At 37.8% G+C, this 26,485-nt stretch overlaps 2 long non-coding RNA genes across 4 annotated transcripts in view; one reads left to right on the top strand and one right to left on the bottom strand.

The window, feature by feature from the left end:
• Positions 1 to 26,485, top strand: part of LOC148225217 (uncharacterized) — a 189,505-nt gene that overhangs the window by 128,515 nt on the left and 34,505 nt on the right. The gene's annotated exons all lie outside the window — the stretch shown is intronic.
• Positions 19,269 to 22,665, bottom strand: LOC148225218 (uncharacterized). Its single transcript, XR_015802625.1, has 3 exons — positions 22,445 to 22,665; positions 20,406 to 20,531; positions 19,269 to 20,317 (listed from the first exon to the last, which is right to left on the bottom strand). It is a non-coding gene; the product is annotated as an uncharacterized LOC148225218 (long non-coding RNA).

The following is a 26,485-nucleotide window of genomic DNA, read 5'->3' as shown; positions in this document are numbered from 1 at the left end:
GCATGAAGGCATTTGCTGAAGAGGTTGCAAACGTTATTTTCTTGCTAGTCTTCTAAATATCAGTCTGATTAAGGAGCTCAGATGTGATGTATTTTTCATCCTATATTACCTTATTTTATTTTAAATAAACTACTATAAGTTCACAATGCACAAGAAATAAATGGGTTTCTTTATTCTGATTTTTGTATTCAAAATTCTATTTATTTATGTAAAAAAAAAGTAATATATAGAAAACAGCATTCTCATTGTTTCTACCAAATTACTTTTTGCCTCCGCCCCATGGGAAAGGGGTGATTTTCTATTTTATTTGAATCACAGCAGAAGTTCAGATTATTGATTTCTGTACACATTTTGGCCCTGATGTGTAGGTTTCACACTTTGAACTGCAAGGGATTTCTGTCAAACAGAAATCTGTTTCTTACCTTTTTTTTAACTACTTCACAATGCAAAAAGGCATAAACATACTACAGTTTAATGATACATTACTACCATGATGTACATGTAGAAATAAAATAATAAAAGTGAAACTGATTTTATGTTTTAGAAATTTACCACCAATTAAAAACCCTAATAAATGTTTATTTGTTTATTCTGTTATTTCCCAAATAAAGCTTACACTTTAATCCTTTGACAACATGCAAATAAAACAGTTCAGCTTTGTAAAAAGACACTTTATAAAATTATACAATTTGACATTGCCTTCTTAAAAATAGACCTTTGTAGATATTATGTGCATGAAAATCTTGTATTATTTGAGGCACAGCATTCCCATTGAAATGTTGCAATAACCTCTGATTTGCTGTTCTTACCTTGTGCTGTAGCAAGCTGGCTTTTTGGGGCCCTGCTTATTTATGCAGAAAGCTTACTGTTAGTAGAAGATCATATGAGCAGTAGAGTTGTCTGGAAAAAGGAGGAACAAAAACGCTGAAGACACATATTCTAGTTTGAAAGTTGTAATTCATACATAATTTTAAAAGTTATGTGTTTATGCCTAATATCTATGAACAATTAAATACTGCTCTTGACTTGCATTTCCTACACAGATGTTTTTCTTGTTCTTCTTGGTGACTTTCGGTAAAACAAAATTGTCTTTTTTGAGAAGAGTTGAACTGTGAATCTCCCTAGCTGGGTAAACCCCCAGGGAGAACACTGACATGCACAATTATTCAGTTTATCCTGGATTTTTTTCACTTTCCACATGGGTGTGGTCTGGAGTGGAAAGGGTTATGATACAATGGATTCTTTCTTAATGTGTCTTTCATAGAATCCTTAAGTTTGGAAAAGACCTCTAAGACCATGGAATCCCACTGTTGATCATCAAGTCCAATTCACATCCAACCTGCATGTGTATTCACCACGGCCATTCACCAAAGATTTCAAGATTCCACTGCTGGGCTTGTTGCCACACAACTAAAAGGCTGTCAACCAATTAAATATAAATATTATGGACATATTAAGAGGAAATAGCCTGGAAACATCAAACTCTCGATTTCCCCATCAGCCTCCTCAGATGATGATAACCTTTACCAATATACTCCTAGGTACTGCAGTGGTACTTATAGTACATAAGTACATCAAAGAGAAAGCAAAAAAAGTTATTATCTTCCTCCCACTCCCATGAGCAATTTGGAAAGGAGAACAAAGAACCACACCATGTCTAAAAGTAGCAAAGTCATTTAATAAAAACAGCTGCCTAGGGAGCCTAGGAACATTCCCCAGAGACTGGTTTTCAAGACACTCTCCTAAGTGCAGAAGGAAGAGGAAAAAATTTTAAAAAAATAAAAAGAGGAGGTAAATATAAACCATGCATTCGTCTCATCATACAAAGTGCTAGTAAAGGAAGTCAAAGATGCTTTGATGACCAATGAGGCTAAGAGTAGGTGCAGATAATGAGAATCAGAGGCTGTAGGAGCCTTAAAGAGCTAAGAGGGGCAGTTCAATTTGTAACATCTTTAACAGAGGCACTTACCCAACAATACGAGTGCCTGCTTTGACCTTACACTGTGGCAGGGCAGAGCATTTTTCTCAATGTTAAATTTTGCTGAATTTTATATGCTTTCCTTAAAATCATAGATTATGAACAGTTTGGGCTAGAAACAGTCTCTGAAAGGAGATTTGCCTATCTCTCAGTGTACAGTTATAAAGCGTATGAACTATTCTCTGATGGATCAGATATTTTTGACATATAAGCTACTTTGTGCAATAAGCTTTATTCCAGCTATGTTAATCATTTGATTGCTTTGCTCCTTCACCATGGAAAGCATTGTTCCAAATTACATCAGTTTGTTGTATTTTATATCAGTCTCAGTGGGCTATTTTGCAGTTCACAGAGCAAATACACATACCCACACTGTGTCATACACAGCTGGCTTCTGTCATTTAACCAAACTGGCTTCACTGACTTCAGTGAAGACAAGAGAATAAAGCCCAATTTATGCATAAATAAAAATAAAATAAAAATAAAAATAAAAATAAAAATAAAAATAAAAATAAAAATAAAAATAAATATAAAAATAAATATAAAAATAAATATAAAAATAAATATAAAAATAAATATAAATATAAATATGTATCTACACACTATAGATGGATTTTTTTTTAACAAAATCCAAATCTAGTTGGACTCTTTTTCTTAGTTTTTTAAACTATGAAGAAGTGAGAAATCTGGCATCACCTACATCTTATAGCACAGTGCAAATATTTGCTGGAGTATAAAAGCGTGTAGTAAGGGACATTAAAATATGGGACTACTGTCATTCAAATACAAGTGCTAAGTTAAAGGACAATAAATAGGATATTAGGTCCATTACTGCAGACATTTTTGATAAGTAATATCTACTGGAACTAACTGCATTGTTAATAAAATGGATGATATTTTGGTAACAGTGTGTCAAGTGGGAACATGAACAATTTCTTTCAGAATGATTCATTATTTCACATCTTTTACTCTCTAGGATTTCAGATGAGTGGGTAAATAAGCAACAAGACAGAGAAAACTTTCTCTGCAGAACTGGAGACTAGAGATCACAGAGGCTCTAAAATAATCATTACAAAATGAAATCAGGCCCCAGGATACAGCAGCTGCAGCTGGAGGGCAGGTAGAAAGGAGAGAGGGGGAAAAAACCACAGACAGAAAGAGAAGGCAGGAACAACAGAACCCTAACACCTTTTGCAAAAGAAATGGAAATTTTCAGGTGTGCAGAAAAGCCTTCACTTCAGAGTGTCTGCTAGGAAATGCAAACCTTGATGATAGCACAGTAACCATTAGTGCCATTAGTGGTTTTGAAAAGTATATCCAAGATTATAACGAATTTTAAAATGTATGAGGGGTGACATATAGAAACTAAGGGTCAAGCTTGTTTGCCACTGCTGAGCAGGAAAAAGGGGATTCTTAGTATAGCATGAGGCTGGCTGAAGCAGGTGTTGCTTTTTTCTGTATGAATCTTGTTGTTTTTGACAGCACTTGGGACCACAATGGTACACACACACACACACACACATATAAATATATATATATATATATATATATATATATATATATATATATATCCTTTACCTCCCTCCTTTCAAAAGGAGTGAGAGAAACAAACCCAAATCCTAGATCCTAGCCTTTGGGCTTGCCAGCATCACAGGTGGAGCAGAGAGAAAGCTTCTATTAGTGAAGAAGGCACAAAGTTTCAGCTAGCCTAACTTATAAAATTTTTTACCAGCAACCTGTGGCGTAATACTATGCATGGATCACAACTTATATTTTCATTTGTCTATCTGCAAAAGATTGATGAGAATTGTCATCTGTAAAGAAGAAAAATTGTTCAGCTTCTGGATAACTGTACAGCAAATCTTCAGATTTCCTGAGAAATATATCATTTTTCTCACCATTTAAACTCATATATTTAATCCAAGAAATGAGCCACAAGAAGATGCTAGAATCTCAAGCTAGGGTAAGAAAAAGAAATGGCAATTTGTCTAATGACCCAGAACAACTAAAAATTGTATATTTGATTTTTTTAAAGATAAAAATGCACAGTAGTTAAGAAATTTTTTAAAAATATAGTAAGACCCACATAGTTCTTAAAAAAGCAACTTTAAGACCATGTTCAAGCTACATAAATTCCAACTAATTAATTCTAATTAGTTAGTTAAAATAAATTCTAACTAACTAATTCTACTTCAGCTAACATAAATTCTGTAACAAAACAGAGGAACAGCTACCTTATTTTTGCAGAAGCCACAAACTTTGCTGTCTCTCACCCAGACGTGTCAACACAGACATCTCTCATTCCTCATCTCCCTGTTGCCACCTTCCCTGGGCAATCTACAAACAGAGATGGTGTCTCTTCCTTGAAGTGAGGCATGTTGTCACCAGCATCTGACAGGCCTATAGGTGGTTATCAGAATTGGAAAGGGAAACCCCCAGTAAACAAGGAGAGACTGGATCCTGTGTTGGTTTGAAAGTAAAACCAGTGCGAGACTCCAAGTCAGTAATACAATTTAATAGGAGAAAAGAGAAAAAATAAAATACATGCAATAATATAAAAGAAACAACCACCAACACAGTCAGAAATACAACCTGACACCCTGTCAGTCAGGGTGTTGGTAGCAGTCCGTATAAATGGTGGCTGCAGTCCTCCTGGATGACAGATGTGGTTCTGTTGAAGCAGTGCTCCTGTAGAAGGTGCAGTTTTCCTCCGAAGATCCAGCGATGATGTGGAAAAGGTCCGACTTTCCTCTGGGATCCAGTAGAAAGGTCTGCCCTCGGGTCCCAAACCCCAGTTTTTTATCTAGGTAGGAAAGGCTTGGCTCCTGCCCCTGGCTGGGGCATCTCCCAATGGGGTGATGTAATCTTATCAGTCACACAATAGGACTTAATGGCCCATTAACAGAATATATCTTCTGGAGGAGGGATGGGTTGTGAATAGATAACGATGATCATCCCCCGATCTTATCAGATGGCACATCAGCAGAGGATATCTCCCACAGAGATAAGGATCACCACCCCTCCCACATTTTAACAGATGGTGATAGAATACACATTTTTGCATTGTACCCCAGGACAAATCCCTAAGCTGGAGGGTGAGTAGCACTCAGCAAAGCTGTGCAGGGACAAATGGGTTCTTCTAGGGACACTGTTAAGAAAGGCAGACGGTGGCACGAACCCACATGTGGAGCTGGCTGAAGCTCTGGGTCTGCAAGGCATGTAGGCATCTCATCCATCCTCTGTGTAAACATTCACCTCTGAATTTGCAGCCACACAGAAATTCTGGATGGAGTAAATGGAAAACAACAAGCACCTTCAGCAGTAAAATTATTTATTGAAGTGTTTTATATTTATTAATACACACTGTTTTTCTGGGGTCTTTACAACTCATCCTACGACATATAAAAGTAAAAGAAGTATCCCTTCCTTCTTGACTTGAAAAATATTTTGCTTCTGTGTTTTATTCTAAGTAAATATCTGCTTAATCCAATCAGCCCTGCATAATTAAATCCATTTCAAGAGGACAAACGTTTTTACAAACTTTAAAAACAGCCTGACACTCACAGGCACAGTGTCTTAGGATATTCTGTTTTCAAGAAGGTTATTCAGCATCAGATAAATCTGTTACTAACCTATTGCTGTTTGCTGTAGAAACAATATGCTTTGTAGAAACGTATATGTAGAAACGTATATGCTTTAACCAGTTATGTCTCTGTTACAGCTATATGCAAAGCTCCAATTTTTGAAATTAAATTTGTGACTTTTAATAATAAGTTAAAAATAGTATGACTTTACATTTTTCACGTGCTAAAATGTGTGAACTGGCTGGACATGAGGCATCTTTTTTCTTTTAAGGATTGTAAAATAGCATTTATCAGCAACAGGTATTGCACAACATTGTGAAGTTTCTTTTATTAGTCGAAATATTAGGAACTATATCCAATACAGCTATGACAGAATCTGCAATCTTCTGCTGTCTCCAAACTAAAATCTTAAACAGACACTGATCTTCACAGGCCCTGGACAGAAAGCTCAGAGGTTCAGTTTACATGCCACAGAGCAAGTAGAACAGGGCAAAAATGAGTCCTAACATCTCCTACAAAGGAGAGAACAAACTTCAAGGGTGGAATTTTAGTGCTCTGAGACCAGGTCACTTGTAGGTTTCTTGACCAGAGATTAATAGAATAAATCATAGAATGGTATGGGTTGGATTAAAGATTATTTCATTCCAACTCCACTGCCATGGGCAGGGACACTTTGCACTAGACCAGGTTGATCAGGGCCCCTTGCAGCCTGGCCTTGAACACTTTCAGGGATGGGGTGTCCACAACTTCTCTGGGCAGCCTGTTCCAGTGCCTCACCACCCTCATAGTAAAGAACTTCTCCCTAATATCCAATCTAAATCTACCCTCTCTCAGTTTCAAGCTATTCTCCCTATTGTCCTATCACTGTATGCCCTTGTAAAACTCTCCATCTCCAACTTTCCTGTCGCTTCCTTAAGGTGCTGCAAAACTGCTCTAAGGTCTCTCTGGAGCCTTCTCTTCCCCAGGCAGAAACAGCCCCAGCTCTCTCAGCCTGTGCTTATAACAGAGTTCCTGCAGCCCTCTGAGCATCTTCATGGCCCTAACCATTCACTCAGCCTGTGTTTGTGCTGGTGCAGACCTTCCACTGACCTTGTTGAACTTCATGAGGTTTGCATAAGCCTACCTCTTGAAGCCTGTCAAGGGCCACAAAAAGTACAGCAAAACAACAAAAGGTAGCTGACACAATGCTGCAAAATACTTTCAACGGTGTCTTTTCAGATTAGTTTTTTAATGAGAAGCGTAGGTGGCAACTCATTCATTTCTTGTCAGAATGAAGCAGCTTCTTCAATTGTTGCTAATTGCTTCCAGCAGTAAACGTCTAGTATGTATTGCAAAGCACAGAAAATCTGGGATTTTAAAGAATTTTAAAGGAATTATTTTCCTGCTTAAAATGAAAGGAGTTATAACATTATAGATATATGGTTTTTTAATTAAAAAAAATTAAAGCCAACAAACAATAAGCAGCAGGACAAAACATTATCTACATATTTTCAGATTTTTGTTCTTACTGTTTATCATAGAAGAGCAAGTCCTAAGAGATGTGTTCACCCTTTTTACCTTCACTCAGACAAAGCTGCCATTTAACATGAATGATCTGAAAGGTCCTATTGCCTTTGCAGTGAATATTTCCCTTTTATAGCTCCTTGCTTATCTCTGATTGTAGCTAGCATTTTTGCCTATCTGCATTCATAGTTATAGATCTCAAAAATGAACAGGAGCAGAGCTGGACAACTCATGTAGGGCAGTCACAAGAACCACCATTTGTTGCTAATGGGAATGGCAAATAATTATTTGACATAATTGTCAATTCACAATTCAAAGGGACAACAATGAAATCAAGTAGGTAGGAAGGGGTACACGTCTATGGGAGTGTCTCCTACTTAATGGATTGCTTATAGAAGACTTCAAATTATCATAGTGCCATTTATTTTTCTTCTGACTAACTGGAAATTACCATTGCTTGAAGATCATTCTTGTATGAGAGTACATCATTCTGTGATGAAACTGGTTTAGAAAAATGACAATTTGATTGAGTTGAGCCATTCAGTCTTAGAAATCTGACCATTTAAAATACCTCTTCAAAAATACAGTATTTCATAATAGAACAATAGTTTTTTGATTCATTGAAATGCAACGCTCGAATTAAACTGATCTGATGTGTCTTTTTTTTTGTTCAAAATGCCTAAACTTATCAACAAATATTCCAATTTTCAATCAGTACTTACTGTGACAGAACAGCAATTACCTGACACATGCCAATAGGAGAAGATATTAGCACCTTCTAAAGTCAGGTTGGCTACTGTTATTCAGACTCTAGCATGCTTACTTCTGAAGGACAAACTAGTGTACTCTTCCTGCAAGTATACAAAGGTGATTTTGCTTGACAAAAATGAAAGTCAGCTTGCTGCAATCTTAACAAATTTGCATTTGACTGTTTTGCTTTTAAAATTCTTCAGGATCATGCATTAAATGTTTGGACATGTGAAAGTACAAGACAAATGTAACAGTACTTTTAGGCAACTTTAAATCACATTAGTTCAAAGCCTTATGAATATTTTTTTCATATGCTTATTTGAAAATCACCCCTTTTGTTATATAGAAACAGTATTCTCTCTATTTACTATTTCCTTAGGATAGGAAGCTTGATCTCAAGTGGGACTCTAGACTTTTTAAAAACTAAATTTATATTGTTGAAAAACATTAAATAGCTAACTAGAGACCGGCTAGTTTTAAAAGCCATGTGAATGTAGAGCACTGATTTGTGGGTGTCATCTACTGTATTCTATCTTTCAAATCAACTTTGTCACCGCCTCTAAATTTACCCTACAAATTCATGCTATTACCCATTTTGCTGAAGCAGTTAGCCAATACATCCTGGCAAGTCGTTCCTCTTAAGCCGAAAAATAGAAGTCAGGTATATCATTTAGTGTAATCTTGTTTATTTACAGAAAATAAGCACAAAGTGCAGGCTCCTTGAGAAGAGGAGGATAAACAAACAGCGGGCAGCTCAGCATCTCAGCTAAACCTACATCTGCTGCTCAGTCAAGCTTCACAGTTCAAGGAGTCTCGTTCCCTGTGTCCCCTAAAGATTATTATCTCGTTTCCTTTCTGGACGCTCCCCACCTCCAGCATCACCAGCATTCAAAACATCCTTGGTCTGCAAAGCCCTCAGTTCATTGCAGTTAGCTGTGAGAGAAGCAGCTGCTACTAAGAATTCCTCAGTTTATTATTCTCTCTTTTATTTTTAGAAATTTTTCAAAAACCAGAACACATCGCCTTCCTTTTTGCTGGCTTGTAGGGGAAAGGGAATTTTTTTTAAATCTCTGCCAATGGCGTCTATCGATATTCTTGTAGCAATGTTTCTACTATGGTGGGCTTGGCTTTGCTCCACAGTTCCCTTCACAGCCTGTTTCACTGCCTGCTGTTTTATTTGTAGTTCCTAGTTTCAAAATGACTTGAAATTAAGGACTAGATGTGATAGACATCTGCTCTATGTGATCTTTATTTTAATGGATTAGCATTACTTCCTATGCACTATTAACTACAGCAGCCAACCTATTAAAAACCCCAAAACTTACTTACAGGAGAAGCAGAAAATAAAACTTGAAAGGCCTGTGAAACAATTAATCAAACAAACAAAAGTCTCAAAAAAGCCCAAAATAACAAAATCCTAAAACAATCTAAAAACCTTCACTTTAACCCCACTAAACCAAAATAAACACCCAATCAACCTAATCCAAATGACCTATACTAGATCTATTCATTCAAAGCACACATTTGATGAGCCGGAGTCAGAAACTCTGGCTAAAAAAGGTTCAGATATGAAGTCTCCAAAAAAAAAACAAACCCAAAACAGATAAAGTGAGAAGTAGGCAAACATGAGATGTGGAATATAACCAAATCAGAGCTGCAGATAACTGAGGTCTAGTGCAAAGATGGGCACAAAGCTAGAGTGCACAGATAAGGATACAGAATAAGCAGTAAGATAATTTAAAAAAGCAAGTCTGGTGATGAAATGAGAAAAGATATGTGGTAGCAGTAAAAGTGGATAAGAGAATGAAAATTTCAGAAAACAATGGAAGATGTATTCATGGCCTGCAAGACTAAAAGCAGAGAAATGAGAATCACAAAACTCTTTGCTGGATTAGTAGAAGTATCTGTAACTATTCATGTAAGGGAACTCATGAAACCAGATAAGGACAAAATATTGAAAAACAGGTGAGAAAGTAAAGAAAACATAGAGGAAACAAAATGATAAAAGAAATTGATGGATCTGATGCATTTTAAGAGATAACACATCCCTAATTTTCTCTAGACTGAAATGCAATACATTTGTTTACTGTGAGAAACAAGGGCACAGCATGGTTCCTGTTGTAGATTTTTCGTGGGGAAAAAAAGAAAGAAACCATGCATGAATTCCTGTAAATGGTACTTGCATGCCTGGTATCTGCAGGAGTTCCTCTAAAACTTATAGTAAATACAAAAAAAGTTATCAGAAAAGGAAGAAAATTTAATATATCAATACTACTAATAATAACTCCTCTTCTGATTAGACAGATTGTTCCAGTCTTTCTTGTTATTATTTTACATAGTCTACAGCAGTGTTATACTACTTTCCATCACTGGGGATTTAAATAATCAGGGAAAGGAATATAGTTAAAAGTCAAGGAAATATTTATGCAACTGGAAGCCTGAAACCTTCTGCAAGTTGTTCACAGAATTGGTTTAGATATGATTTTGAATACATAAATATCAATTTGCACAGGAAACATATACCCTGTATAGACACGGACGCTCTCATACAAGCACCAGTCTGTTTAAACTTGAATTTTGTTTTCTAGAAACATATTTTTCATCTCAAAGAAAAATAAACATGTACTAATAATTTTCCTGCTTTTTAAACGACATTTCTATAAACGAAAATTTTGTCTTGTAATGCAGGAGATAAAGATGTCCTGTTACTGCCCAAATTACATCCTCTCACTCTTGACAATGCCTTTTTTTTTTTACCCATAGACTACTCATGAGTCTGACAGAGACCAAATAACCAAATAAAACAAAGCAAAACAAAATAAAAGCCCAAAAGCAGATGAACAAACAAAAAAATCAAGAAAAGGAACTCTGTCCTTACCAGAACTAATTCCAGTTGCTGAATGACCAAACATGAGAAGTGGTCTCAGTTGGAGAGAATAAGTAAAATTAAGGAAGGGGAGCACAGGTGCTTTTAAATAGAAGAAAATTCTTCAGGTATGTAGCCCAAAGATAATATTAAATTTTGTTTCCAAAAAAAGAACATTCTCAGACTGTGAATGGCTCTTAGGTGTAGCAAGATGCCTGGAGGAAATAAAAATGTTTTGGTTTAAAGTCCTTTCCTGAAGAGAAGCATTTACCCTCAGCAATTAAGAGTCAGCAGTAGACAACTATTGCTGTAATATCTTTGGGTAGTTTTATAACACACCCTGCAGAAAGGCCTTGATATGTTAAGATATGGAGATGTGCAGTAACAGCAATATGATTTCACTATTATTGCAGCTATAGAAGGGAACCTGCAAGAGTCTTCTCTTTCAATTTTGAGTTCATATAGCTGGATACATTGTTTTGCAACCATTCATACTGGCAAACTAAAGGGAAGCTCTCTTCCTTAAGAAAGCAGTGGGACAAAGTGGGCTGAGCTTTAGGTGAGACTGGATGCGACCCCACCTCATGCTGGTGGATCACAGGCTGGGCTCTGCATAGATCTACTGTTCAAACAGCCTGCCAAAGAAGAAAAAGCGTCCTAACATAATGTAAAAGCAATAAGAAATTTCCTATGTTAGTTGACACTGAAAGCACACAAGGGAGATGAAAACAGATGAACGGCACAAGTGAGATGTGTCACACACTTGCTTTGTCACATTTTTTCTGTTCTGTACCAGTGACTGTAAAAAGTAAGAGTACTCTGCTGGAAACCAGGTCTCCAGCATTCCCATTATTAGAATTTAATGAATTTAGATCTTAATTTTTATTGAAAAATTAAATGAATAGAAGAGAGCGGCTATGGACTCTGAACTTGCACTCATCAAACCTATGTTTGGTTGTGCAAGAAGTTCCCCCCCCTGTTGTGAGGAATCGCCTCTGCAGTGAGGGTCTACAGGAGAGCCTGTGCCTGCCTTGTCATCCCCAGTGCATTTTCCTGCAAAAATACACAAATTGGCAGCTTAGACTGCACTGTGCTTTGCAGGACCTAGACAACAAGCACACATTTCCTCCTGCTCGCTCTACTTTTGAGATAGTCATGTTGGAAAAAAGAAGGACTGGGAATGGAGAAAGATCCTCATCCTCAGCAACATAAGTAATTGATGGAAAATCAGATCCTGGCAAACCGTGGGATTTTCTTCCACAAAACCCAGGGAAAAGAAAAAGAAGAACACAATCCTATGCTTACTTGGCTAGGGGGTAGCTTCAGTTTTAGTCTCTTAGATGAGAAGCCTCAGAAGCTTTCCTTTGCTTGCAAAAAGCTATTAGCCTTTTCCTGGCAGCTACCACCTCTGGGGTAGAGGAAACCTCACGCCTTTTGTACATGGCAGGCTCCAGCTCCAAAGACTTTAAAGACTTCAAAGTCCCTGAAACTGAAGTGCAACAGTGCTGTGATAGAAGCAACAGAAAAAATGAGGTGGCAATTTTTTAGATCTACCTTCTTTTCATTGTACAAGGCAAGAAAACAAAAAAAAAACTTCAGAAACCTAAAGCCTACTGTTCCCTATCAAACACTGTTCTCAGGCAGCAGGCAAAATGTTATCTGAAGTGCTCAAAGTAAATCTGTTCCAATGAACTTCAACCTTCTACTAAAAAAAAACCAACAAAAACAACCTGGCATTGCATGAAATGTCATTTGTTTCTTGTTTTGTTTTTTATACAAATCTCAGAACACATTTGATCCTTCTGATAAGCTGGAGATCCTGGATCTCTACAAATGCTGGAAAGTGTGTTTACATCCAAATTTTTATGGTTCTCAGCATGCTTTCCTGTGCCATGTGTTCTATGCTGACTTGTCTCTAAGTCTTTCTTCATTATTTTGATACTGAGTGGTTACAAAGCTTACACGGCAGTTTTGGATTTTTTATTACTCTATGTCACTCAAGTGTGTGTATATTTATTTGAAAAAAGCAAGTAAAAATTATTTAGCAAAACTGTGTGCAGCCATTTACAGGAAAACTGCTAGACTAAAAATAATAAAATAGGATATTTTCATTTTAAAATTTCAACCTAAATAATGGCATGCTATAGGTTATCAAGCTCCAGTTTATCTTAATACAAAGTTTTCTGTGTCTGGGATGTAAAATTAAATTACCACTTCCCTTTCCAGGAAGAAACAGCTGTCTTAGAACTATCTGACTACAGGTCAGGTTTTGCAGCCATTACATTCTCTTTCTTCCTGTTTCTTTTCCCCCAGATGAAATCAAGTGATGTCTTACATCAGTGGCAATAGTAGCTTTGGCTATTTCTAAATTTAGAAACGTATTCTGGATGGGATGGGCTATTGCACTTTGGCAAGATTTACTAATAAAGATGACTATTCTGAATAATCTGTTTCTATCTGCAAAGGATAAAATTAAGCTTCCTTTTGCTCAGTCTCTATAGATAACTGATCAGAGAATAAACATATTGCTGTTTAAGCAAGATTATTCTCAAGAAATCAACATTCTATGTTTCTCCACAGGTTTTGTAGATCTCCTGGTGACCGTGCTATTTTGCTGGCACAGGTGTACAGCTCTGACAGTTCATTTGTCTCCTGCCCCTGCTCCAGTGATAAGGTTTTTGCACAATATTCCCCAGTGGAACTGGTGGTTGAGTCCTTTGTGTGAGTAGGTTTCACACACAGAATTTTTGGGCCGAAGATCTAAGTACATTGGACTACTACACTGTGCAAGTTATTCAGCCACACCATCAGCAAATACTTTCTGTCATACAGTGTTGAACATATCTCTTCCACCTGCCCTTGTTTAATTGCTTGAAATGTGGTAAAATCAGACGGTTGATCTTTTGAAACTTGAAAAATTAAGGGAATTTTCTGTCCATCTGGATTTTCTCCACGATGGCTTGGCCATAGGGAATTGAGGTGGCCAAGAAGAATGTTAGTGCTGTGCCATGATGGGAATGCTCTGAGCACACTCCTAGAAGTGACTTTGAGTCCATACATCTGTACAAGGTTTGCCAGCAGGTGTAAAGTCCTCTGGCTTTCTGGTCTGAGTCTACATGGGTTACTGGTGAACATGTGGCAGTTCAGGAAGGGGGTGAAAAAAATCCAAAAGTAGGTTTATATTTGGCAGGAGTTGTGTCTTTCTGGGCAAAGACACAACCTTAGTCTGACACATACTGTACTTCAATATACGAAGCAGATTTCTGAGCTTTGCCTCCCTCATTATAGTGTCATAAATTACTTGATCTTTTGACTAGTGTACAACACGAAAACAGTCACAGGATAGTAAACAGATACAGGATCTGAAACAGTGAGTTTTTTCAGATTTTCAGATCAGCTTTCTGGGTTTCTCCCAACCATTGCTGCGCTGTCTGCAATTTCTGAATGTTCTCAGAAGTGCCCCCAAGAAAAGTATCTGATAAAGGCACATTACTTTTATGTTCATTTATGGTTTTGTTGTGCTTATTTTTTTTCCTCCAAATAATTATCACTTTGCTCCCTAACATTCAATCCCGTGCTTCTGAACATCAAAAGTTGTACTTCAGCTTCCCAGCTTCGACAGCTGAAAATGAAAGTGGAAGGTGACTGAGCAGGCAGGTGCATTAACAAAAATGTAGCTCTGCTTTCTCCTCTGGCTATGTTTTATTTCTCTATGGTTTTTGTATCCCTTCTTATTCCTTTGTGCATTATTCTTTGTGCATCTGAAAAATTAGGGGGGGAATTGCGATTGCTTACTGTCATCCCCGGGTTCTTAGTGGTAACTGTCAAATGTGGAACACATCAGCTCTGCTGGAGGTGTGTGAGCAAACCCTCTTTTCTATTCCCATTAGTTTCAGGTGACTTTTCCTCTCTCAATTTTCTCTTTGCTTCTGGCCCAGATACAGAGAGGAGCACACACAGAGCGGACTAATCACTGTCTTTTTCTAGCTGTGATGCAGAAAGAGATCTCCTTGGTAAGGAATCTTTAGATTGTCTGTACTTCATTTGGAATAGCAGAATAAAAAGAAAATCAAATGCTGAGAAGTGTGAGAACTTCTCATGTAAAATATCCCTGAACCCCAAAAACTTTCTACAAAAGCTGCTGGTATATGAAGTCTACTTGACAAAGATCCCAAATTTCCCTCTTTGGGAAACTTCCACAGGATCCAAGACACAACATGTCAAAACCAAATAATTCTCTTCACTTCAAGCTATCAGTTGCCACTCTTGGAGCTGTAACACAAAATTGGGTTGTTTTGTTTTTTTTTTTTTAAGGTTTTTAGTGCTCCAGAAATTACTGCAGGATTTCTACCACAGGGTACTTCTGTGTTTATCTCACGGTCAGAAATTTCTGGTCACCAGCCCTCTGAACATTGCAGCTTCCATATGAACATGTCAGGCTAAGGAAGGCTGATAGCTGCCAGCAGATGCTGCTAGGCTAAGAAAGACCTTGAATACCTGAGAGGGTAATAGGTGTGCTAACCACCACAAAAAGCATTTTAGCCTAGTACAGAGTAGGATAAGTGAAATGACAGGAACATTGCACAGAGCTTTGGAGAGGGATGAACAGAAGCTGAGCCACGGGATCCATGGGTTTCTGGGGCTGGGTGTGCAATGCAGAAGTTCCACTTTTAGGTTTTGTCTATCAGGAAGAAACAAAGAAGTAAAAAATCACTAGTGGAAAACTCAGAAAAACAAGGAGAAAATTCAAGGTGTGCTGGTACAGTGGAGCTCAGAGTGAGACAGAAAACTGAGCCAGCTTGCAGTGCTGGAAAAATAAACTACCTCTTGTTTATTTTTATTTAATTGAGGGAAGCAAAATTTGTATAAATTCCTTAAAAAGAAGGATTGCATGCAAGCAATACATGACTACATCACGAGTTTCTCTTTCTAAGAGAGAGAAGTCAGCAAGACTCTGCATATTGGCTTTTCATTCATGCTAATGTGTTTGGGGTGGATTAATTAAGCGTGTGCTCTGTGAAATCTCACTGTTATATTGTGTTTTCCACGTATTTTGACATATAAAAGGTTTCACTGATGGCATTGGCCCTAGTATAGTGAATCAAGACTACCAATAATATGTCTGCTTTGATTAGCGTTTGCAGACTCTTAGAGCAATCCACAGACTTTCCAAACATCTGTGATTGGGAGATAAAAACAAATAAGGTATGCTTGTGACTAAATATCTTTCCATGTCTATTTCAATAACATTTATTAAAAACCTGTTATCTCATAAATAGATTGGTAGAGGTAGCCTGACATGCTATTTGCATTATTTAATATGTATGTTTGTGTTTTAGCGCAGCAATTTAAAAAAAGTATATTCCATTACAGAAATTTCTTAGAAAACTCTTGCTCAGCACATGGGAAGCAACACACCAGAAGATGAAGATGACATCACATATCTTGGGGATATGTGCATCATCCCAAAAGCAAAGGCAACAAGTTAGTGATATTTATCTTCTGCCTTCATAGAGAAATATCACAGAAGACTGCAGATATTACATATTGAGGGACAAATTCACCTATCACTGAGTGAAATTCATTCACCTCTATCCTATATCTCTGCTTTGCAATGCTCCCATTATATGCATTAATAGACCAATACAACGTTTCTTGGTATGCTTTAACAGAATATTTCTTCATATAGTACATACCAACTGAGTGAAATAGTTCATGTTGCTGTAATTTTTTTTTTCCTGTTTCAGATGTTTATTTTTATTTTTGGCACATTTCAGTGTAATCTGCTCAGGCAGATATCTCCTCTTGTGAGCATCTTGAAGATAACAACTTGGTTTGTTCGTTCCATAAAGTAGTCAGGTCACTAACTGCTGTGCATCCCCGATGATCATAAAGCACATGATTTCTTACAAAGTATCTCTTAGACCACTTAAAAAGTAACACTGAGACTACTCTATAACATAGATTTAAACTTGATTTGCTATACCATTTCTTTAATCATTCCCTTGACAGAGAGGGATTTAAACATTTAGTTGTATCAATGGTCTATGCAGAAAAGTGGGAAATAATATTGACCTGACCCAGTTCTTAAGATATATGCTTTTTTTTTTTTAAGTTTAAGCAGATGAAAAATTTTTGTTTAAGTCAAAGTATCCATTCATGCCTGATTTTCAGCATGTGTTTGAAAAGCTTTGAATGGGAGTTCAGACACTTCTTTCAATGTCAGCATCCCTGTCTGGTCTTGGATTATAAAACAACTAGAGACTAGCTCTTTGTGCTGAAGTTGTTTTTTGCTGTACTTACAGACTGTGAGGAGCACTTTCGCTGGTGAGGAGTCCATAGAAATCAGTGAGGTCAAGTGTTAGTCAACCTTGAAACTCTCCACTTGTAATTTTCAAAGCTTTCCAGGCTCAGTGAGAAAACACAAACCCCTGCAGACTTTCAAGGGTGCAAGAGTAAATTTTCTTGATGTAAAACTTTTGTATGACATAGGCCGGAAATATAAATGTAGCCCACTTCATAACTTTTAATGTCTCTTAAAAATATGCATTGAACATACTGAGAAAATCAAAGAGGAATACCTTTGCTTCCAATTTATGCCTTGTCAGCACTTAAGGTAGCCAGTAGTGGGCTACAGTCAAAGAGAACTACAAGTTCTCAGTATCTGGAAGGTTTCAGCACACTTCACAGAATATTCTAAATTGGAAGGGACCCACAAAGATTATTGAATCCAGCTCTTAAGTGCATGGCCCATATGAGGATTAAACCCACAACCTTGGCATTGTTAGCTCTGCACTGTAACCAATCTCATTGGCCGTGCACTAGGCATGAACTGGATGCTGTTAGGCTATGAACTAAGGCAGATTCTACAGCTGTTGCTTGGTTCTCTCTTTGACTTGGTCTTTCGCATCCTCATCTTCTTTTAAGTTGCTGTCTCAGGGCAGCCATGGCTCTTCCTCTTCCTCTTCCTCTTCCTCTTCCTCTTCCTCTTCCTCTTCCTCTTCCTCTTCCTCTTCCTCTTCCTCTTCCTCTTCCTCTTCCTCTTCCTCTTCCTCTTCCTCTTCCTCTTCCTCTTCCTCTGTTCAGCCACTCCTTTGCTTTGTCACTCTTGGATCTAATTTGCATTAATTTAATTTTAAAACTCCTCTGTCTCTTTAAAGTTCCATTGTTAACTAACTCATAGGTTTCCAACATCCTTTTGCTTTTTATCCCTCTATGATCCTTTTGCTTTGTACTCCTCTCTTTGACATGTCTTGAAACTCCTTTACTTGCCTCAATTAAATTAATGAATTTAATTTACCCTTTTAATTACTGAATTTGATCCACTGTCCCTTAGTTCCCCTCACTAGTGCCTTCACAAAGCAACGTGTAATCTAAAGCAGCGTAGATTTATGATCTAATAATCTCCTGATCTTTTCTGGAATACTGTCACCTGGCAGGATGATATGGACCACACACTGATGTGTGTTCCTCTCGGAAAACAGCTCAGCATAATAATGACGGTTTGTCTTCCAGAAAATTCTGTAAGCAGTGTGACCAGAACTGGGTAGGAGAAAGCAGCCCTGATTCTTCCTTTCAACCATTTTCAGTCACTTCTCAGTTTTCTGACCTTTGTCCTTGCTCTAATTTCTATGTTGTGAGCGCCAAATCCTAGAGATGAGACAGCTCTGATCCGAAAGGGTGTCCTCCTGCCCAAAGCAGGGACAGCTCAAAGATCAGACTGACTTTCACAGAGATCGTTCCAGCTGACTCTTGTCAATTTGTAAGGATTGCGACTGCTCAGTGCCTCTTAGCATCATATTCCAGAGCTTAATTTTCTTGATAACAGCTTGCTTTCTCTATCATCTTTTGGGCATGTTATCAAAACCTTGGTGTACTTTTCTACCGTGTCCTTTCTGTATCCATTGTACAGAATGGAAATTTAGTCTGGACCTGAACCAGCTTCTGCTGTTACTCAGACAGGTACCCAAAATATGTCTCAATTTGCTCCACATAATTTGTGAGCTTGATGTAGAAATGCTTTTGCTCCTTTTTCATTTAAAAATAATAAACCCCAAAATTTTAAAGCTGTAAAATGCAAATTTAAAAAAAGATTTTTTTCTACAGCTGCTGATGGACAAAAATATTTCTATGCTTCAGGCAGCAGTCATTTAATTATCTTTTATTTATAATTATCTTTTATTATTTCTAGTCAGATTATCAGCTGTAGCAGAAGAGTGGAAAGAAGAGGTAGCATCTTAGAGTCATGTGGCACATCAGCATTTCCTAGGGAACATTTTGAAAAAACTAGAAAGAAAAAGAAAAGATCGTTTTAATAATGGTGAGGATGACCTTTACTTCCTTCTGTGGAGTAATATTTATTTCAGTGGTCATTTGAATTTGCAAATAGAAATGGAATAGCAGGACAATAAAAGATGGATCGAGGACAAAATTTTTTTAAGAGGTCATGTTTTAACATTTTCAGCTCTTTTCAAGAACTGGCTACTGTAGTTATCTCCCTGAATTTTAACTAGTAGCCATGTAATGTACTAGGTATCAAAGTAATGAAGAAGCATTTTCAGTTAATCACTCACTGGAACTGTGTAGCTTCACATTTCACAAATTTATTTCGGTCTGACTGTAGAAAGGCAAATATATCAGAGCATAACTTCAAAAGGATTTTCTAAAATACAGTAAGCCAGATTTTATCACTTTCAGTTACTGTAAGCAGCATCTTGAATGAAGGTGATAGGAAATGGTGGCGTAGTCCAGCTATATTTACTAATTGTTTATCTGATTTCTGGCATCAGTCTTCACATTTCTCCCTTTTCTGCCAAGCTTTAATAATAAATAATTTTGAGGCATTTACTGGCATCCAACTTCATGTCTTTCAGTGTCACTCTCTCTTTGTTGTTGTTGCAGTAATGCATTGTCCGTCTAAATTACAGGGCTAGATAGTAGTGGCTCAGAATGTCTTTTAACCACCAAGAGTGGGTCTGGCAGAATAGCTTCTGAAGGTATTTTATTGACAAAAAGGGGCATTTAACAGCTATTTATCTTATTGACCCATGTCCCTCTTTTGCCCACAGAGCTCAGTGGAGGTCTCTTTTGGATGTTGTTATTACAGTGAATTTTTGAATTATTAAATAAATAATCAATCCAAAATATTCTAGGCAAGTGCCTGCATTCTCAACCTAATCATAAATACTATTGCAACTTGTCAAACAAATCTTTGTCTCTTATCCTCTAGAATATCTATCTCATCTGGCATTGTTTCTGATTCTATGAGGTTGCAGGTACTCTTACATCTTTCTTGATTTGGTGTGAATTTGTTGTTTTATTAGTACTTGAGACAGTAGACTTTTTTTCCTTCGGTGGGATTCATCTCAAGCCCCGGAACAACAAACAGCAATGCCTCCCCCCTTAAATACTGCAACATCAATTTACAAGGTCAAATGCATTATTTTTAGTAAACGTGCATGACAACTTGTTATTGGCTCAGAAAAATTATTCCCCTTAGAAGACAAATACTACAGAAAAAGATGGCCACAAACTGTGTAAATTATTGTGGCAGATTTCCACACGCCCGTTGTTGAGTCTTAGGGAGGCTCCAGAATGGGGCTGCACCTCCTGCTTCCCCTTGGCAGCATCCTGAGGCTGAGGACAAAGAGCAAGGAGGGGAGTGAGTTCCTGTGGCCCTCGTGATAAATGGACACAGAATCAAATGCCAGGGAGTCCAGCTCACCTCTGCATGTGCCTCACAACAGGATCAGCCACACCTGTGGTATTCCTGGCATGCCTCTTTAGCCTCTTCACTGAGAGAGTGAGTCCAAAAGTTCTCCAAAGAATCCAATCCATTAGAACTTCCTTTCTGGAGTGTAACATAAATATCCCTTACAACAGTGTAGACATTACTGTTTTTCCCATTCATTACAGGAGGTGAAGTCACACAAGCAAACTTCAATCCATAGAGGAAGATGAGATTATCTAATGATAACTCTTCTCAAGGTATATCCAAATGGCTACAAATATATCCACCAGCTATGTGCCCAAAGAAAGTCTCTGCTACTTTGTCTTCCTATTTCACAGAAGTGAATGATGTTCATCTATTTTCTCAAGACTTCATAACTCTGGGTAGCAAGTCCAAAACATTAAAACTGTATTTAGGAGATGAACTCCAAAAAATGTCAGATAGCACATAGGATGAATAGTTTCTGTACAAAGAATAAAAAAACACTGACAGTGTACTGAAGTTTTAAAATAAATAAAAATATAAAACATAAGTCCAAATAAAAAAAAAAACCCTAAGTATATATAATTTTTGTTCCTACAGCTGCAATCTGCCATGTTTTAGGTGGGCCAGAAAGCAGCTTTCTGCATCTTGTGGGATCCATCTCTTAGTGATTCCCAAACTTGAAGCTGTATGTGCGTGTACATAAATGCAGTTGTATGTAAAAACGGTTGGAAAAATCCTTTTTCCTTCCTTCTTCACAAGATGAAAGTTTGCATAAAAAGTATTCAGAAAGTGAATCTGACAAATGCAGTATGTAAAGCTAGGAACCCTTTTACTCACACCCTATTTCATCCTTAAAGAATGAAGCATCACACTAGAGAAGCTTTATGGGAAGCAGTTTTAAGTTGGCGTGATGTTATATTACCTGGAAATCAATTTCAACCTTGGACAGTGGAGCTTCCAATTTTATTGTATGCTGTTGATAGAGATAAGCAGTGAGGACTGAAGTGACTCGTGCAAGTGGTTAATTTCAGGTTTTGCCATGATGTCCAACATCAATGGGAAAGTATTTTGTGTACACTAAGTCCTAGGAAGACCATGTCGATTACCCTTTTGTGAGGAGATAAGCCTCTTCCAACCCAAAATGAATGGGCAACTGGTTCATCAGTCTCATTTATAAATATATATGTGTACATATTTAAAGATTAAGTCTTGCAGCTTGCTGAGAATGCATGGAGTTGGACAAGTTTATTACTGTGGATTCATGGGCACAAGCTGAGTAGTTAGAATTTTTACATTTGCTCAACAATTCTGCTAAACCCACTTTATTCCCTAAAGCACATAGCGTTTATTTTTTTTTTTCAGCAAAGTACAACTATTGATTATGAGATAGCATGTATACAAAACTCCTGCAATACAACAAAAAGCCTGTCAGTTTAAGTTTACCAGAGGTTCAGTATAAGGAATTTTGGAGCCTTCATTAGTCGAACTCCATACACTGAGGTTAATTCAACTTAACCCCATTGACTGACTGAGTGCTAAATGGATTTAAGTTACTATTTAAGTTCTATTACATGCTTTCTTCTGTGATGAATCCAGTGTAGAAAATCTCTGAACTCACACCTGTGTCTTTCATAGAAACAACTTCTCCCCATTTTTGGACTGCATTTCTCTGTTCCTTCACCTAAATAACTGCTGGGGAGACCACTGGATCACTGGGTTAGGAATCACCCTGGAAATCGCAGCTTTTACTCTATTTGCATCATGGCACTGATGCCTCATTGTGAAGCCTAGGTCTCCAAGCGCTGCACAAGTCCACCTGCAGGGAGCACGATATGCAGCCCTGGGACTTTCAGACCTCCTTATGGCAATTTCATCAAGAGAAATGGGGAAAATGTACCCCTAGGCCACCTTTTCAGAGTGCAGTTGCCTAGACAGCTGCCCCCATCCAAAGTTTGCTTTTTTGAATAGCCTAGTCCTGCTCTCCCCTCTTTGGATCCACCAAGACACTTCTTGCTTGCCCTGCCATGTCCTTGATCCCCAGATCTCACCTGTAGATCCCAGCATCTCTCCTGCCTTTGCCCTGACAGTTGTCTGTCTCCACAGCAAACCGATGCAGCCAGCCGGCCCGGCAGACTCACTCACTTTTCCTCTGCTGGGCTGTATCTCTGCCACATCAATGATTATGCCCTGAGGCTGTGCTTTCATAGACGTTTGCCAGGGAACACGGCTGGTTTAAGCATTTTTTTGTCAAGAGCTGCTTCCCTGTCCCCGTGGCTTGCCTGTTGTTATGCTTGCCCTGCTGTTTGCTGGGCATTACAAGGAACCATGACAACAAGGGATAAAGAGACAGAAATCTCCTCCTGTTTGTGCCAGAGTACTTCACTACTATTACTTCTCACATAGTCTGGCTAACAGCTGAACCATGGGACAGAAATTGCTGAAGCCACCTGACAGAGTTGTCACAATAGCCTCAAAGCAGTAGTGGGTAGTACTAGGCAGTGGGTAATTTTTTTTCCTTAAGTTTTTGTTTTGATCTTTGTATTATGCCATCTCATTTTTGAAAACTTTCCTTTATTTGGAGCTAGGAAGGATTAGTCCTCAATCTACTTGGGAAAAACCAAACAGTACTTTTTAATAAAGGTCTGATAATAGGCAAATAATATCCTCTTTGAGTTTTCTAGGCCAGCTACTATCTATGCTGTGTAGGTTAATGATCTGTTAAATCACAGTGAGTCTTATTCTTTCTCACTGTGTGACTTATGGGTTTATCAATCTAACAGCTTTTTGTCTCATCCTTTCAAATTTTGAGAGTTCAGCCCTCACCTTTGACTAATTGGCTATGAGTACAACTAATTCAAATGTGAGGCTCACAGAAAGATATGGGATTTAGAAGAACTGATGTGCTTCCTCTTCTCTCTCCAGCAAACATCTTTCTCTAGACATAATACAAACCAAATTGGCAGAATGGGGAAGATTATGTCCCTAACAGCATTTATCATGACATAGTATACTGTCCATCTTGAATTATTACAGAGGAATTGCAGCCAAATAATATGCAATTAGTCATTAGTACTACAGGATATGTTGTCAGAGCTTATTCATTCTTGGAGGTGAGGAAAAGAACTAGCTGGCCATCAGAGAATGAATAAATGGTTCCCTGACACCTTTTTCCTTACTCCACATCTCCCTTCCCACCTGCTCTCATTTCTTCTCTCTGATTGCTCTCGTGTCCTTTTTGATGAGGCATTAATAATAGCAAGGGTGCTAACCTACTTTTCTTCAAACTGTTAAAGCCACAGAGCACTGCCAAAGTGCCAGGCAGCAGCTGGTCAGGCAGTGGGTTACAGCAGAATTAAAAGCAGTCCACTCGCAAATTTTCTTTGCTTTTGCTTTGCTCTTTTCATTTGTGTTCAGGATCAAAGAAAATAGAGAGTAGGAATGGGCAAGAGGAGAAGAGTTTGTTCAGAGAGACCAGAAAGAAGAATCCAGTTGAAAATAGTGCCACAAATTGGTCTAACCTGGCTCTACACTGTGTTTCATGTGAATTATTCTCAGTGTGTTTCTGAGCACCTCTGAGGTTGTTGAGATGAGGCAACAGAAAGAAATGAGATTCAGAACTCTACACCTGGTGAATGAACATAAAATGAACCTTACAGCTCCAAGCTCGCATGACTTACACCTGGTGGTGTGGGTTATTATTTTATAGCTATACCAGTTGTTTTCCCCATTTAGGAATGTCCTTTAGGAAGAATATCCTGCAAATGTCATATTTTTATGTTAATGACTAGCAAGCCTTCTTGTTTCCTTAAAATGCAGAAAATACCTGCACTCTATTTAGTGAAATTTGCTCATTTTAAATGGCAAAATAAATCTGTTCAGCATGCTCTCACAGGACAGTTATGTTTAGGAATATTTTAAAAAACTCAAAAGAAATAATTTGACAGAAAGGAAACATTTCATGCTGCTTTTAAATATATGTGCTTTTAAATATGCAGGGAAGTTCTGGAATGAAACATCACAACATAGGTCAGAGTAATTTTTCACTAAATTATTGCCCTCAATCTGCATTTTCTGACAACATAAGGTAGTATTTTATATGTGAGGTACCCAGCTTTGTCTCACATATGAACATGTGAGGAAGCTATTATCTAGATGATTCTTACATTCCAGTTAGCCTGTACTTCAAAAAAAATCTGAAAAAAAAAGACAAATTTTGAGACTATGTGGGGTTTTTTTTTTTTCTGTACAGGTATGAACAGCCTACACGTAAAATAGCATTTTTGGGGAAAAACCAACCAGTTAAGCAAAAATCCCACCAACCTTTGTCAATTAAAAAGTTTAGAAGTAATACTTATTCCACTCTAGAATCAAAGAAACAGTTCCACAGGTAGACAGAGCATTCACTGAGTTTACTTTCCATTTTTTATACAGCAGAAAGACCTGATCTGTTATAAACCCATCTGAAGGCATGTCCTTTACTCCACACGATTCCTTCACTGTATTTTCTCTGTTGTGATCGCTGTGAGATAGATTCTAAGACATTAGTCAAAAGCAATGTTTTCTCAAGAAAAGGACCAAGAAACACCTAATCTCGCTTAAAATCGTTCTGAGAGCTCATTTATTTAGCTCAGGAATCTTTTGTCAGATGTCAATAAGAGGCACAAAGATTTGAATCAGATTACACAAAAAGACTTTCTCTCATTAAAATTAAGGTTTGAACCTTTTCTTGCTACATTATTCCTGCCTTGCAGCTCCTTGAATTTCAAATCCACTTTCTGTGGTTTTGGAGACATCGTTCCCCTGATACAGTTCAAGAAGTCCTTGAGATTATGGGTTCACTGCTATCTTTTTGTTTAGAAAAACAAGAAAGGCGCATTAAAAAACCACATGAAAATCGGGCAAATCTATTTATGTACAAGTATCTTAAAACCGCAGGGTGGAACCCTGGAGTTTAGCCACTGCACAGCCATGGCTAAGCACCATCCACTTAAGACAGGAGCAGGTTTTTGGACACCAGTACAGAGGAAAATGGAACACGGTGCAGAGCTGTTAACAGAGACTTGTATGTGACAGCACCATGTAGAGAAAATTGTTTGGTCTTTAGCACCTCTCTAATTGGCTTGATTGCTCTGTAGCAGCTTAGAAGCAGCTGTTCCTGCTTCTGTTTCTGCAGGTTATACAGACTTTAATACCTGAGCTTCTTTGCGCTGAGAGGGATAGACTGTGCCCTAAGTCTCCTGGCAAAGACTGTCTCTCCCTCTGTATCTGGTTAACTCATTTGTGAAGAAATGCTTTGTCAGGTCCTGTGCTGATGCTCAGATAGTTGGCTTTGTACTGGGATATCAGCTCTGCTCCTGCTGTCCTATAGGAACTAGAGTCACCATCTGTCACATCTCTTTACAGTGAACTCTGTGCTGGTAACTATCTGGATGACATTGACTGCAAAGTTCACAGCACTGCTATTTCAATGAACAACCACCTTTGGGGACCTCTGTCTACACAGGCATGATTTGAATATTTCATAGGACAGTGTTTGTGCTCCAAAGAGTCAATACACAATGCTATGCTGATCTGGAGATTGGTACTAAGTCTTATTTGTTAGTCATAATCTTCAAGTCATTTGTTCCATGGCATATCCTGCACATGTCCTCAGACATCCTTTGGGGTTCAATACCAGCAGTTCTCTCTCACCTTTACACTTCCAAAACTTGTCTTACCCTCAATGATAAAACCTAGCTGGTAGAATTTGTGGTTGAAACAATATTGTCACCCTGATAAATAAGGCTTACCAAGGATGGTTACTTTCCATCTTCAGATGGGTGTGGGGGCAGAAAGTTTTTTCTCATGGACTCCTCTGATCTTGGGTTTATATACTGATCTTGAAGCCAATCAAGGTATGATTTTTCATACCTCTATATGCCAATTACACAGAGGAAATCTATTTTATCCAGAAAGGAAGACTGCTTTTTAGGCTCCATGATTCAAATAAAGACCAAACAAGAACAGGAAATATTGGATAGACTCATTTTATATCCTTTTTCTGAAGAAAACATTTCTGTTGGCTATTGTCCTAAGAGCTGTCAAAGTGA

The sequence above is a fragment of the Sturnus vulgaris genome, chromosome 1, assembly GCF_052056855.1.
Source record: "Sturnus vulgaris isolate bStuVul1 chromosome 1, bStuVul1.hap1, whole genome shotgun sequence".
NCBI lineage: Eukaryota > Metazoa > Chordata > Aves > Passeriformes > Sturnidae > Sturnus > Sturnus vulgaris.
The sequence above is the reverse complement of the archived record's forward strand: the minus strand, read 5'-3'. Positions and strand labels throughout refer to the sequence as shown.